Genomic DNA, 15921 nt, shown 5'->3' on the forward strand with positions numbered 1-15921 from the left:
TCATTTCCCTTCTCCATTTCCACACCTATCACCCCATTTTCCCTTCCATTTTAGCCAACAAAAGCCTTGAAAAGATCACCTCTTGGCCAACCACCTTGAGAAACCATTAGCAAAGGAGAAATAGGCAGATCAAAGGAACACCTTCAATCAGACACTGAAAGGCCACTGAATTGAAATAGAGTTTATTCTTTCCTACTTATTGTTTAATTTCATCATGTTTGCTATGTGTTTATTGATCTTGACATCAACAATGATAGCTTAATCCTATTTAGCTAGGATGATTGCTTTAATTCAATAATATTTGTTTGAATCATGTTTAAAGTATTTGTACCTCAATCGTTCATGTTTTAAATAAAAATCAAGATGTATTTCATTTATACATGATTGGACGCATTTAGATTAGCTGAGCGATCCTAACTAGACAACGACAACTAAATTGAATGTTCATAATGCATAGTTTTTAGGTTTATGTGATTAAACTATTTCAAACTTAATATATCCCTATTACCTCGCATAAATACTAAGAAACTTTTAGTTTAATATGATCAGTAAAATGCATATTTCACTAAGTAAAAGATTTCGAAAGGACTTAATTTGGTTTCCAAACTCAGGAAATATGGAGTTGCCATGTTATGTTTTCTGAACACTATTAAGCATGATGGAAATGAATTGATTTGATCAATGTAATTATCCCAGCCTATACATGTTATTGATTGTTGAAATTGTGTTTTTGTTGCTAAAATCCATTCATAAATTTAGATAATTTTGCATACTTAGTTTTGTAGTTCAATAGTGTGGGTCACCATCAAGCCCTCCGCTGCGTCGATCTGCCTAAGCCTGGGGATTACCTGTACAGATTAAACAGAAAAAGAGGTGAGTTTTCACAAACTCAGTGTGCAATCCCTACAGAAAACATACATACAGATACACATCAGGAAATAATCAATTACAGTCTGGGGCCTGAGCCCATTACAGATTTAGTTTGAGCCTTGGCCCATTCGGATATAGTCTCAAATATAATATCGGGCCTTGGCCCATCTCAAATACAATATGCAATAGTAGGAAATCAGAATCCTACCCATCAGCCTCTACACACCATCTCCGTCCATCCCTACACACCATCTGGGGATTAAATCAACCCACCTATCCCTACACACCATGCTGTACTGAAATGTGACTCATAATCACAAATTTCTAGCAGAGCTACCAGATAACAGGCTTAATAGCATTTCAGACACTTTCTCCAAGCAATGCAACATACAAAATATGTCATGCTATTATGTAGTTACAGTACATACATTCAGATATCATAATTCATGCTTGGTACGGAAATTAGACAGATAGATCACTCATATAGGGCTTGCCAACCCTTCAGTAGGTCCTAGTCGACTTGGTCGACCTGTGCAACCTTAGACAACTTTTCAGAGAAATGGGCTCACACGCCCATGTAGCTTGCCTGTGTGGGCCTGCATGCACATGTGGCCCACTCGGCCTAAATTGGTCTTGGCTGTGTGACTCATTTTTAATGTAACCCATGCTAGCTAAATATACATATATGTTTTCACTATTTACTAATATGTTCCTTCAAAGTTGTCTACTTGAGTCATTGTTATTAAATTATTTATATCTTAAGTTACAACATTTCAAATTAAGATCTGATTGATTTTTTTGAAACTAGACTCAAATGCCTTTCTGCCATAAAATTTTTAGAATTTATAGCTTATCAAATAAGTATAGTAAAATCTTCAAATTTATCCCGATTCTGCTATTTGACAGCTTCAACCTTTCCTCACTAAAAATTATTTATCTCTTATTAAAGAATTTGGATGATGTTTTCATTTATTTCTCTTGAAAATAGACTCATTAAGGATTTAAACATATAAATTTAAGCCCTTAAATATTTTTTTACAATTTTTTATTATTTTTCCAAATTCAAAATAGGGGAACCAGAAACTATTCTGACCTTGTCTCACAAAATTCATTATATCTCATAACTTACAATTCCATTGCTTACATTGTTTCTTCCATGAAAAAGTAGACTCAACAAAATTAAATTTCATATTTCATTCAACCTCTAACTCAATTTTCACTATTTTTGATGATTTTTCAAATTTAGACTACTGCTGCTGTCCAAAACTATTTTAGTGCAAAATGTTGATTTCCAAGTTTATAATACCCTTATTTCCTTTTCTCTACAATTTTCGCATCATTTTCTATTATTTCACTATTTCTCGACAGTAAGCAATTTTGGCTTTTCACCGAATCCAATTTTTTGCATTTCGAGTTCACACCTATATCATTTTCGCTTCTTTCGCAATCCTGAGATCACCAAAAACTTATAATTGACAATCCCAACTTTAGAATCGGTCTTAAACTAAGATTAAGCTGTATTCACGTACCAAAAGTCTAAGCTTGTCTGCTTATCACTTACCTTCTAACTTCGCACAATTCCACCATTACTCAACATGAGGGAGATAGCAATCGAAATGATTCACTACTGTAAAAATAACCATTCCCCATTAACAATGAGTTCAAAAAAGTTAAGAAAGAATTCAAAGCCAAAACTACTCGTCCTAACAACACAAGAAAACGCATACCTTATACGCTTACCAAACGATCACCACTTCGAGTCAAATCGATGAACGTTAATTCCAACCACATGATCGACTCCTAAACAGTCAACAAAACACCCCTTAATCCCTTATCTAGAGTAACATTCGAGTTTAATAAAACAGAAACTTACCTTACAATACAAAGATGAAGAAAGACAATGAAAAAGGAAGGGGAATTCAAAGGAAATTTGGCAGCAAGGATTTATTATTTAGAAAAAAGAGGAAAACTAAAAATTAAGAGTGGAGGAGAAGAGAGAAAATGTTAGAAAGGTGGAAAATAGTCTGAAATTTGAAAAAAAAAAAACTAAACAAAAAGATAATGCCCAAAAATCTGGTAACTCATCTCCTTAATTCTCTCCCTAACCTCACACAACAACTCTACTACTCGAAATTTCAATTTGACTAGGACTCCACCACACCACATGGCCAAGCAACAAAAATAATTCCCTTGCTCGCACAGGGACTTGAACTCCAAACCTCTCATCACCAACACACACCTTAGCCACCAGGCCAGCAAGTCCATTCTAATATATTTTTACCAACTTTTAACTATAAGCCTACTGACCAGAGATATGGCTTTATTTATAAAGTACCAAAATTTTCCCAAGTCAAGGATTGAACTTGGGACCTCAAACACACACCCAGAACACTTAACCACTGAAGCAGATAGATATTTGTGTCATATTTTTACAAAAACAAAAATATACATTTTTGGGGCGTTACAATTTTTATGTGAATTCAATTTATCTTGTTAAAGGTATTTACTTATTTAGTTACCTCCTATTATTATTATTATTATTATTATTATTTGTTTTTATTTTTTTTCTGGATGTTTTTCTTTTTGCTCTCCTCTTGTTTTATTTTCCGTCTTTTTTTTCTTCTTTGGAAAATGGTTTTTACCGATGGATCTTGGGAGAGTTTTGCTCCTCTGGTTAGTGCCTGAATGTCTCCGATCACGAATCAGGTGTGGGTTTGAAACTCTTCAACTTTATTTATGAATTGGTTAATTTGGTTTCGAAATGCGGTGGGATTGAGAAAATACATGTGTGGGATTCGAACCTTAATTATTTTTTTTACGAATCATTGTTTCGTCTTTTCTTAAATGTGCTATAACTCCTTGATTTTGGGATTTTAGTTGTTGGAAAGTATAGGGAATACTGTGTATTTCAATGTACTTTTGATATTAAAAAGGTAGGGGACTGCTTTGAAGGCTTAAACGAGGATTTTAGCCTATTCCGAAAGAGTTTCGCGACTGCTGAGGCGGCCACACGGGCATGTGCTTGAGTACACAGCCTTGTGGACTTAGGAATTAGGGTCTCTAGGTTGATTTTGGTGCCACATGGTCGTGTGGTTTGGGGATTTTATTAATTTTCACATGGTCGTGTCCTTCGAGCACATTGGCGTGTGTGATTGGGAATTAGGGATTGAGTGATTTGGTGCCACACGGCCTGGCCACATGGTTGTGTGGCAAATTTGGGGATTTAGGAATCCTACACGGGCGTTTGTTTTAGACACACGACTGGGTCTAGTGGGCACACGGCTGTGTCAGCCCTGTGCTCAAATTTAGTGCAAGTGGACAAAGAGTTACACAACCTATCCCCACGACCATGTCTCTGGTCCACACGGTCTGGTGCCTAGGTCACACGACTGTGTAGCCCTCCTCACACGGGCTTTTGATCTCCCACACGGCTGGGGCATTACCACACGGCCAGAGCACATAAGCGTGTGGTTTTAAGACACTTATATTGGTTTTGTGTGCATTTCTGATCTGAATATCTGTTTGTGTATGCTTCGACCCTTAGCTAAGTTTAGTGAGGGTGTTCAAGACTCAATATCTGTGATGGTTGTGTGAGATGTATGATTTTGAATCTGGTTTGTAGGGTGTGTTGCATATTTGTTCCATCTGACTGACTGTGTAAGTGTCTTTGTTCTCTAAATTTGTGTGCATGCACACACTTAAATAAAGTTAAGGATTTTGGGTGGGTTTGTGAAGAGAAGGGAGTCTGATTTTGATCTGATCTGGTAGTTCTAGTGTAATTTACTTGTACAACAATTTATTACACTGTACAGCATGTGCGTCAGCTTTGCAGCGTACTATTATCTATTTTGGCATTTAAGACTGCAACTTGTCCATACAGTGGATTACTAAATTGCACTGTACGGTACATACGCCAGCTTTGCTGCGTAATGTTATCTGAGTGGCTTAGTCCACATATATGGTGTGTAGGGTTGGATAGGCCTTTGAGGTCTTATATGGTGTGTTTCGGCTGGATGAGCTTAAACAGCTCTTATGGGGTGTGATTGGGAGATGGAGAGGTGTGTTGGCTGGATGGGTAGGTTTTATTTGATTGCATTTCATCCATGTTTATTTGTATGTTCTGGGTGCTTGACTGTTTGCCTGTACTCTGTCTATCTGTTTGTGAATTGATGTGAGTGCTATTTCTGTTTTGTTGGGACGTTAGTTCCAAGTTTCCTTCTAACACGGTGTTTATTTGTAAATTTGATGCAATACTGATTAGAAATCTTAAAATTTGTTTTTAGTCTTGATTCATTATCACACTGAGCTCGAGTAACTCACCCCCTTTTAGTGTTTCCTTTTCAAGTACCTTTTCTGATTTCTGATGCTGGGCTCGGTATGCGGAGTTCTCGGACAGTCTTGGAGAAAATTTAGTAAATGTTATATTTTTAGTTTCTATTTTGTCATTCAAATTTTGAACTGTAAGGTTTTATAAAGTTGTGGTACAAGTTTGGGATTTAAGTTTATTCTGCTTATATATATACTATCTCAACTGTGATTTTATTGATTGAATTTTTTTAAACGATTAAATTGTGACAGCCCAAAATTGACCCTAGTCGGAAGGTGGTCTCGGGACCACAAAACCGAGGCATAAAAATAATTAAAAATTTATTTTGATGCCTGTAATATGTGTGTGCTCATGTATGACATTTTATGATGATTGATTTAGTGTTATAAGGGTGAATTCCACAAGAAAGGACTTAGTAATGAACTTTGAAAGTATGATAGGAAATGTGTGATGACTAATTAAAGCATGCATGCAAAATAATGGACTTGCATGTCAAATTCCCCTTTTATAGGTGGTGGCGGCCATGACAAGGAGGATGGGCTAAACATGTCATGAAACATGTTTTGTTGGTGCATTAGGGTGAAATAATAAACAAAGGTGTATGGGTGATAAAAAATGAAAAAAATGTGTGTGAGTGTGGTAATCCCCCATTGCCGTGAGTTGTAGAGAAGGAAAGAAAAAATTTTGTTCATCCTTTCTTTGAGCCAAAACTAAGGAAGAAGGAGGATTTTTGCTTCATGCTTGGTTTGGAAGAGATCTAGAAGGAGATTTGGCTAAGTTTGCATCAAGATTAAGCTCAAGAGCTAAGAGGGCCACAATTGGACAAGGGAAGGAAAAAGTAATCGAATAGCCGTAAAAGCCGCTTCGACAACATCCGAGGTAAGTCCTCAAGAAGTGACCTTACTTGAATTATGTGGAATGAAATATGGATGTATTGATTATTGATTTATGTGTGTATGAGTATTCGAATGATACCGGGCTAAGTCCCAAGGCGATTATGTTAGTGATTATAATTGTGTTTGAGCCTTAGTAACGAAAATAAATATGTATGTCCAATGATTATTGATGTATGTGTGCATGAGAAATTGAATGATATCCAGGCTAAGCCCCAAGACAATTATGCTGGAAATTATAACCGGGTTAAGACCAAGGCAATTGTGCTAGTGGCTACATCCGGCTAAGACCAAGGCATTCGTATGAAGTCATTCTATCCGGGCTAAGACCAAGGCATTTGTGCAAATCGTGATATCCGGGTTAAGTCCCGTAGGCCTTGGTGCGGGTTACCATAACCGGGCTATGTCCCGAAGGCGATTGATCGAGTAGCGACATCCGGTTAAACTCCGAAGGTATGTGATTTGAAAATTATAAGCTTGCTGGAAAATTTCAGCTAATGCACTTGTGAAATTTCCCAATGACAAGGTAAGTGCGGTGTGTGCTTTGCGCGCTAGGAGTAAGAGCGTGTGAATATCCGCTCCTATGATGGAACGAGTTATCGGCCTTAATGAAGCCGTTATTTGTGTATGAACATAAGAGTTGGGATAGTGAAGTATCAACTTAAACTATTTGCGGTTTGTATATATATATATGGTGTCATGATGTGACTATGAATTGGAAATGGGAATGTTGGTCACATGATCAGCCATTGGCATGGTTAAAATGATCATATGTGGACCTATGTAAGGCAAGACTAGTTGGTTCATGGAGACTACAAAATAGGTAAGACCTACCTTAAAAACAGATGCTGCCAGCTGCAGTAACGTGAATGTGAAAAATCACCAAAATTTGTAGGAATGGTATTAAATAGTGAATCAGCTATGTAAATGAACATTGATGAGTCTATTTTCATATGGAAGAAACGAAATGGTCATAGGAGTTACATGTTAAGAGATATTAAAGCTATTGTGAGACAGGGCCAGAACGGTTTCTGGGTTCCCTGTCGCAACTTTAAAAATTTACTATAAATTATCCAGAAATAATTAGGAGACAAACCTTATATGTACAGATTCCATTTTGAGTCTAGTTTCATTAGAAACAAACGTAACCAGCATTAAAGCCCTGTACAGAGAGATATTCAAGTTATACAGCACGAAGGTCAGAGCAGTCGATCCCTGTAACATGGGTGACTTTAACTAATAAACTGTACCAATTGGCCCGACCAAAAATTCTAGAAATAAATCCATGGATGGATATATGAGTCTAAATTCAGGGAAAATTTACGAAACCAGTTTCCGAGTTTTGAAACTCGAGATATGATTTTTAAGGCGACAGTGACGCAGTTTTTCCAGCCTGACTGGAAATGTCCAATGGATGGGCAAAACAAGTGAACTTGGCTTGCTAACCCCTCGTGTCCGACACCGGCGATGGTCTCGGGTTCGGGGTGTTACATAAATGTTTCGGTTTGACGTGATAACATGTTCTGTAAAAATTTACCTATGATCACTTCGGTGGTCAATGTAACATCCAGGATTCGGTCTAAAATTCTAGGCTGGGTTTAGGGTGTTACAATAAAAGTGGACTCTATCACTACGCATATAATACATGGATATCCAACACACCAATGACTCGAAGAGTCGAACATACCCCAAAAGTGTAGCATCAAGCTAACACTCTCCAACACACCAACATATCACGATGAATGGAACTTAGCTCACATTCCCTTATCTCTCCAAACTTTCCCGGGCCTCGATGCCCCAAATCACAACACAAGTGTGAGTACTCACAAAATCTTATGGTATGCCAACTATATCTAACAGTCTCAAAAGGTCATCACATAGTCTCAATTTTTGTAAAATAAACGAGAGAAGTAAGAAAGCTTACACTTGAGGACTTAGGATAGGGGTTTAGGCTACTCCTAAGCTCTCATTTAACACTTTGAATCATGTCTACAAGTTGCAATTCCAAAACACTCACCGTTCACACTTTTGCCTATTTGTCGAAAGCTTAAACTAACTTTTCCTTGCCTTTTGCCTTACTCAAAGAAAGTCCTAACGATTCCGAAGCTTCACACATAATAACCATACAATAAACACAATTAATTTACTGCTATAAACACATCTCAATCAACTAAAAATGCAGGTCTAAGGCTAGTTTCTCTTGAAACTAAAATTTTCAACTAGCATAGCTGAAACACAAATATCTTAATCCTTACTCATTCCCATTGCTTAAAACCAATTCTAATAATCTAATTACCCATCTAAGAATAATTCTCAACCTTCAGACCAGCAAAAACTACTCAGATTCATGGTTCCAAAAATTCGACATACATGGCCATTTGTAACAAAAACTCAACCTTTAAATCTTTTAATGAAACTTTAAAGCGAGTTTCAAAACCTTATAATCAAATCAAAACAAGTTGAAGAACACTTTGAAACAATAATTTTGTACAAAATCTCGAATTTCACCATTAACGACTCCAATTTCAACTTTTACACAAAATATTTGATTCAACAGCTTAAAACTTGATTCAAATAGTTAAACTACGTTATAAACTATTAGGAAAATGAAACATTACCTTGATTGAGGGGAAAAACGAACATTTTATGGAAAATTCGAGAAAACCCACAAGTTGGATGAAAAAGAAATTAATGGTGCTCTTGGTGTTTCCTTTTAAATTTTGAGGAGATTTGATATGAGAAAGATGGTCGAAATCAAGAGGATTAGAGTTGAAGACCAAAAATTGCAGGATGATGCTTAGGGATTTTTCTCTTTAATGGATGGCACAAAGAAAAAGGGTGAAGGGTGTTTTCCTTTTTTTCTTTTTTTTTCACATTAAAAGTAGGGTGGAAGGGAGAAAAATAAGTGGATTTGAAAACTTGGTATAATTGCTTTAAAGCTACTCCAAATTAAACTCATTTACAAAACAATCCTCTTTTTAAAATTAAAGGTCTTTTCCATATTATTTTTAGAAATTGATTTAATTTCAAAAAACCATAGAGAAAAATATTTTCGATTTACCTCACTTGAAATTTCAGAACTCAATTTCAAGCCAAAATTCCAAAACTATCCTCGAAACTTTTAGACCTAATTTCGGGATGTGACAAAGAGAACCAAGAAGCATATTATTTTTATAAATTGATTTAACTTCAAAAACCCATAGAAAAATATATTTTTAGTTTACCTCACTTTGAATTTTCAAACTCAATTTCAATCCAAAAATCCAAAACTATCCTCGAAACTTCTAGACCCAATTTTGAGATCTGACAAAGAGAACCAAGAAGCCTAAAGACTTATCTAAGTTTTAGTGTTTCTTCTGCAACAAAAAATGAGCCCCTCAAGGCAAACTGCAAAAGAGTGGAAAGATTATCTGACCACTAAAGGCAAAGATATGAAACTCTTTAAGATAGAAGCTTATTTAGTGGAAGATTCAATACATCACTAGGTCATTGATTATGGAGCCACTAATCATGTGTGCGTTTCTCTACAGGGATTCGAGGAGACGAAAGATCTCAAAGATAAGAGTTTATCATTGCGGATCGAAAATGAGATAACTATGGAAGTTGAAGCAGTAGGAGATGTATATCTTTGTTTTGATAATTTTAGGAAGATTATTTTGAAAGACATTTTTTGTGTACCAAGTTTCAAAAGAAACTTAGATTTCTATTGCAAGTTAATATAAAAAAGGCTTGACTGTGATTTTTATAAATATATATTTATGAAAATTATATAAAATTTTTCAAATAAAGTAATTTTAGAATAAAATTAATTAATCAATAAATTAAATTAAATTACTATTCTAATAATTAGTTAGACAATTAATTACGCTTTTTTAATTACTCTAAATAAAATTAGAAAATATAACATTATAAATACTAAATAGATGAAAATTGATATAAATAACATAAATGTTGAAGAAGTTTGTAGCTTTTACGCACATCTCAAACGTGGGAAATCTTTCTATGTCACCTTTATAATTTTTTACTAAACTTTATTATTTCTCTTAGACATTGAAAGTTGAACCTCTTAGCATGAAAATTCAATATGCTAAGGGATTGTGCATTTTCACATAATGTCCTCTATTACAGATAGGAAAGAAGTTATAGAACATAAATTAAAAATAATATAAAGATTGAAAAGATAAAACATGCAAAAAAAAAAAAAAAAAGAAAGAAAGAAGAAGAAGAAGAAGGAAGAAAATCTATCATGTTAAGTTCTTAGAAATATAGATAATAATACATACAAATTTTGAGTTGGATATACAGACCCAAAAATTAGAAGCAATTCAAAGAAATTGTATTTATGAAATTTTGAGTTACAATATTTAGATTTTTTTATTATAAAGAAAATTCCTTTGATTCTTTTTTTTCAATGGAGTTTTGATCCTAGAGCCGTTTAGACTTTGTAACCTCCTAAAATTTCTAATGTCAGAATTTGTATGATACCGATGATCGAGTAAATAAATTTTTGAGTATGTATATCAGTTAAGGTGAAATTTTTATTAATTAAATATGATATTACGAAAGACATTAGAAATTGAATTGAAGTCCTATAACAATTTGATTTTCTTCGGTATTAGAAAAGTTTATTAAATCGAGCTATCCAAACAATTTTAAATCGAGAAGTTTATGAGACAAACATGAAATTTGAAATTATAATATTTAAGTAACTATTGAGATAAGTTAGTAATTATTTTATAAGGATTAAATTGAGAGTGACCTAAACTAGGGATATTATATTAGAATTTAAGCAAGCCTTTGAAATGTTATTAAACCAAGATCTTGTTCACAATTAAAGCATGCTTAATTAAGGTTAGTGGGTGAACATGATCTCACCCATTAATCTCCATTATTTTTTGTTGTGCTTCATCACTACCTTGGATGCATGTCAATTAAAGATTAATTTATCTAAAAATATATGAGTGAGAGAAAGAGAGAAAAGCTAAGAACTTAAGCTTATTTCATCCTTCTTCTCCAATGGCAAAAACAAAGGAAAATTGAGAAACTATTGCACACTTCCAGCACCATTTCATGAATTACTTGCAAGGTTTGAGACCATTTTCTTTTGAATTTTTGTTAAGATATGTAATCTATAATGGTAGTTGATCATAGCCCATACCTTAGGAATTTGAATTGTTAGAGTTTTATCTAGTAAACCTGTTATGGTATTCACCTCTACCCGATTCTCAGGCTGACCCAATTCCCATACCAAACCACAATCAATCAGCTCCCATACCAACCCACAACCTAACCAGCATGTCTAGCTCACTGATATATAGTTTGCCACCATGCAATTCGCCTGTATGGGTTCGTATCACCATGCAAGCTAACCCTTACTCAGGAAAGACATGTTCACCCTATAGTAGGATACGTGTTGACCTGCATGGGGGCCTACCTAATCCTAGAACGTCAAATCATGGAACCCTGCCATATAAATAGGAGATTGGATTCCATGAGGAGGACATACAAAAAAACACTTAACAATTTGGTATTGTGAACGTGGACAGACTTCCACCCATCAGAAAAATCAGAGAAAAGATGACTCACCTTAACGAGAATTTCCCTAGCAACTTCCTATCAGATCAAGTTGGAGGCTCTAACACCAACAATCAAACCCAAGAGATGAACCACTGCGCTGATTGGTTTTCTGATCAACCAAAAAAATTAGGTAAATTAGGCCAAGAAGGTTCATTTAATTGTTTTGACCTCAATGTTCCTTCTGGTTAGGGGCTATCCTTTCCATTTGATTAGGGGGCATCACCACAACAACTATTTGTTTTACAAGAGCAGCTATGGCTAATGAAAGAAAAAATGATGTAGTAGAGTACCAAGTTCGAGCAACAACAATTTTTTTACCAAGATTGCGAAGACTAAATGAACAATTGAGGAGAAAGATGTAATTCGACCATTTTGATCTCTAAGAAAATGTTGCACCTCTCTATTAGGAGGCTGTTGGAGCACATGCAAAGCGGTCAAAAAATAAGATGGATGTTTTATGTTGGGATGTACAGGCATTGCATCCCAATATGTAGGACATGGATCGGTTGTTTTTTCTAACAACCCTTTGTTTCTAGAGGTTGTAGTTGTAGATTGCCATCAAAATTCAAAGTATCGAAGGATATTTTTGAAGGTAAAAGGGACCCAAGAGAACATCTCATTCAAGACAATGATTACATGAATGTGTTGAGAGCTTTTGATGCATTGAAGTGTAAGGCTTTCTTGAAAACTTTCAAGGGAAGTGCAAAACATTAGTATTTGTCTTTGCTACAAGGTTCCATTTGAAGCTTCTGACAGTTATGCCAGATGTTTTTGGGTAGGTTCCATGCCTATTAAACTATAATGAGCACTTTAATGAGTTTAATGTTAGTGAGGCAAAGGGAAGGAGAATCTTTGCAGGATTGGGCTATTGATGCCTTCATTATGGGAGTTCAAAACGAGCATGTTAAATAATCATTTACTGATAATAAAGCGTAGAGTTTGGTAGACTTCCTTGAGAGGGCACGTAAGTTTACCAAGGCCAAGGAAATTAAGAGAGCAACCCATGGTACCTTTCAAAGGGATGATAAGTAGTTTAGAAGTCGTTAGAGTGAACGTGGCCAATAGACTCCTTCTTCTCAGAACCGGCGGGTCCAAGGTGGGGGACAATAAAGGAGTTATTCACAAAATGAGTCACCCAGGGCATTTTAGAAGCCCTATGGAAAGCACACGAGAAGGTACGTTCCCCGTGGAATACTTGAAGTTTACATGCCTTTAAATGTTTGGCGTACCTATATTCTTAACCAGGTGAGAAACTTAGGAATTTTGTCGAATCCACCCCCCATATGGCCTAGTTAGTTGAGGTCTAGTTCAAGGGATATATGTAGTTTTCATAATGACAGGGGGCACAAGAAAGAGGACTACTTATGTTTGAAGGATGTCATAGAGGACTCTGTCAAAAACAACTAACTAAAGGACTTTGTGTGACAGCCTGATTTTGGGTCTAGCCAAAATAGTGGTTTCAGGACCACGAATCCGATGTAGAAAAATTTGTTTTTATTATATTTTTATGGTCTACATTTTTATGGAATGATTTTTTGAAAATTTCGTTTAAAAATTTTGACGTTTGAGCACTCAATTTAGAAAAAAAGACTAAATTTCAAAAAGTGTAAAACTTGAGTTCTATATGCTAAAGGTGTTTTATTTGCTATGAGATTTTAAATTAGAGGTCCTTAGATGGTAATTAGACCATTTTTTAAGTTAGTGGACCAAAATGGACATAAAGTAAGAGAAATTTTATGTTTTAAGTTAGGGGCATTTTAGTCATTTCGTTAATAAATAAATTAAAAAGCAAAAATCAAGCCAAAATCTTTGACCATCTTCCTCACCATAGCCAAATTTTAGAAGGGGAAGCCATAGCTAGGGTTTGGCCACTTCCAAGCTTGATTGTAAGTCTGTTCTTGCCTTGTTTTTAATGTTCTTTACATTTTTGAAGTCGTTGTAACCCGATCTATCTAATTCTAGAACTAACTTAAGAAAGAATCAAAGTCTAAATTTTTACCTATGATAGATATTTGTGTATTTTGATGTCTAATGGTAGAAAATGCATGTTTGGTGTGAGATAAACAACTTTTGCTAAGTGATTTTCGGTAAAAATGTCAAAAAGGACTTATTTGTAAAAGTTATAAAATAAGTAGTAAAAGTGTGATTAAATGAAAAATGTGGGCTCGTATAAGTATGATAAAGATTTGGCTAGGCTTAGGTAATGAAGAAATTGGATGAAAATAATTTTACGAGCCTAGGGACTAAATTGTAAAAATGTGAAACATTCGGGGTAAAAATGTAATTTTTTCCATAATATGATTTTTGGACTTAATTGAAAATTTTGAATATTAAATGAGTTAAATTTGTCATTATAGATCAAGAAAAATGAGGTTCTGACCTAAATTGAGGGAAAAACAAAGTGTTTGACGATTAGGTCAAATTCTACTATTTTTGTACCGAGGTAAGTTCGTATGTAAATAATGCACTGTTATAATTATGTTTTAAATGCTTTAATATTGTATGAATTATGATTGACACTTTGGACGTATTGGACAAAAGTTTCGACAAACGAAAAATCCCGGTTGAACTTTAAGAATAGAATAGGATACGAGTGACATGTCACTAGGAACCCATGTGTATATGTGATCACGTAATCCGGGTGTTGGTCTCGTACGTCCTACCAGTGGCTAGGTAGTTTAGCGTATGTTGCGGATACCTGACAGCTTGTGTGGGCAGTACTGTGTAGCTACGTCCTGATTAACAGCTTATGTGAGTAGGCCCGTGAGTAGCTCAAAAATGAGCCTATATGTATTATTAGATATGAGGTAGCTTTGGCTACATGTATGCCACTTATGTGTAAGATTTCTGAGTATTCGTTAATATTTTGAGTGTTCAACGGGAATGTCAAAGTTGTAAAAGGATATGGTTATGTTACAAGTTGGTACAGGTATGTACGTAAAACTCACAAGTAATGAGCTCGATATCTGATGAACTCTTGGTAGGATTATGATTGAGTAAGTTATGGCTATAAAATTTTAATAACATTTATGCTAATTTTCATCATGTTAATTGTATGTTAAATGTGTAGTTATGATGCTTATTATTTGCATGGGAACTTACTAAGCTTTGTACCTTACTCCCCTTCCTTTCCTTTATCTTATAGTGTCACCAAGCTAGCTCAGGGATCGGAGATCGTCGGAGGTCCACTCACACTATCAACAATTATTTTGGTACCAATTATTTCAATATTTTGAGTTATGACATGTATAGGGGACTTGGTCATTTTGTTAAGTGTCATAATTGATTTGGCCAAATGTGTTGGCTTATATTGGTTGAAAGTTCACTTTCTATAAGGCCATTTGAAATTGGCCACTATTGGTATAAGTAATTTATATGATGATGTCTTTCATGGATGTGAGAGTTTACATGATTTGAGTTGATAAGTATGTGATGTTGTGTATGATAGATGGTAGCATGTGAATGATGTGTTGATGTCTTGGTTGTGGTTGATTTGGTAGTATGTGAAGCTTGAATTGGTGCTATGTTATGTTGTGTAGGTGTGTGCATTAAAAGATGGCAAAATGGCTTGTAAATAGCCTTATTTTTGTCCACACGGGTAGATACACAAGGGTGTGTCTAGGCCGTGTGTGACACACGGCTTGCCCCACGGGCATGTGTATAGGTCGTGTGTCCCCTGCACCCTAATTTTTGCAAAACAAAATGCCCAATATTAGGTACATGGGTAGAGACACGGTTGTGTGTCTTAGCCGTGGCATGGGCGTGTGAAGTCTGCACCTATTTTATGAAAAATCATAAATTTTAAATCATCCACACGGCCTAGCACACGGACTTGTGACCTGGCTGTATGTATTCAATTTGTTCTTGGGTGACAAATAGAGAGTTACACGGGGTCGGGACACGGGCATGTGTAACCACAAGGCCTGTCCACATAGGTATGTCTCATATCCACACGGGTGTGTACCTCTGTTTAGTAAAATTTTTTCTAAATGTTGCAAAATTTTCTAAAGTTCTTAATTTAGTCCCTAACCACTTCCTCGTAAGCCCATATTAGGGACATTATGATTAAATGCAAAAAGTTTTAATTTGGACGCAAATGTATAACTCAAAATTGTATGATTGTTTATATGGTAAGTCTGGTAATGCCTCATACCCTGTTCCGGTGTTGAATAAAGGTAGGGGTGTTACGCTTTGTAGCATAGGAAGCTTTGCCATCAGGGTAAGTAGAAGATCAGTGGTGTAATACTTGTTATA

General features: G+C 35.3%; 1 long non-coding RNA gene across 1 annotated transcript; it reads right to left on the minus strand.

Annotated features, from left to right (window-relative positions):
* Positions 1–764: 764 nt before the first annotated feature.
* LOC128292925 (uncharacterized) lies at positions 765–8936 on the minus strand. The gene is made up of 4 exons (XR_008282914.1): positions 8709–8936; positions 2598–2670; positions 2432–2497; positions 765–848 (listed from the first exon to the last, which is right to left on the minus strand). It is a non-coding gene; the product is annotated as an uncharacterized LOC128292925 (long non-coding RNA).
* Positions 8937–15921: the final 6985 nt, after the last annotated feature.

This window comes from Gossypium arboreum, chromosome 5 (assembly GCF_025698485.1).
Source record: "Gossypium arboreum isolate Shixiya-1 chromosome 5, ASM2569848v2, whole genome shotgun sequence".
NCBI lineage: Eukaryota > Viridiplantae > Streptophyta > Magnoliopsida > Malvales > Malvaceae > Gossypium > Gossypium arboreum.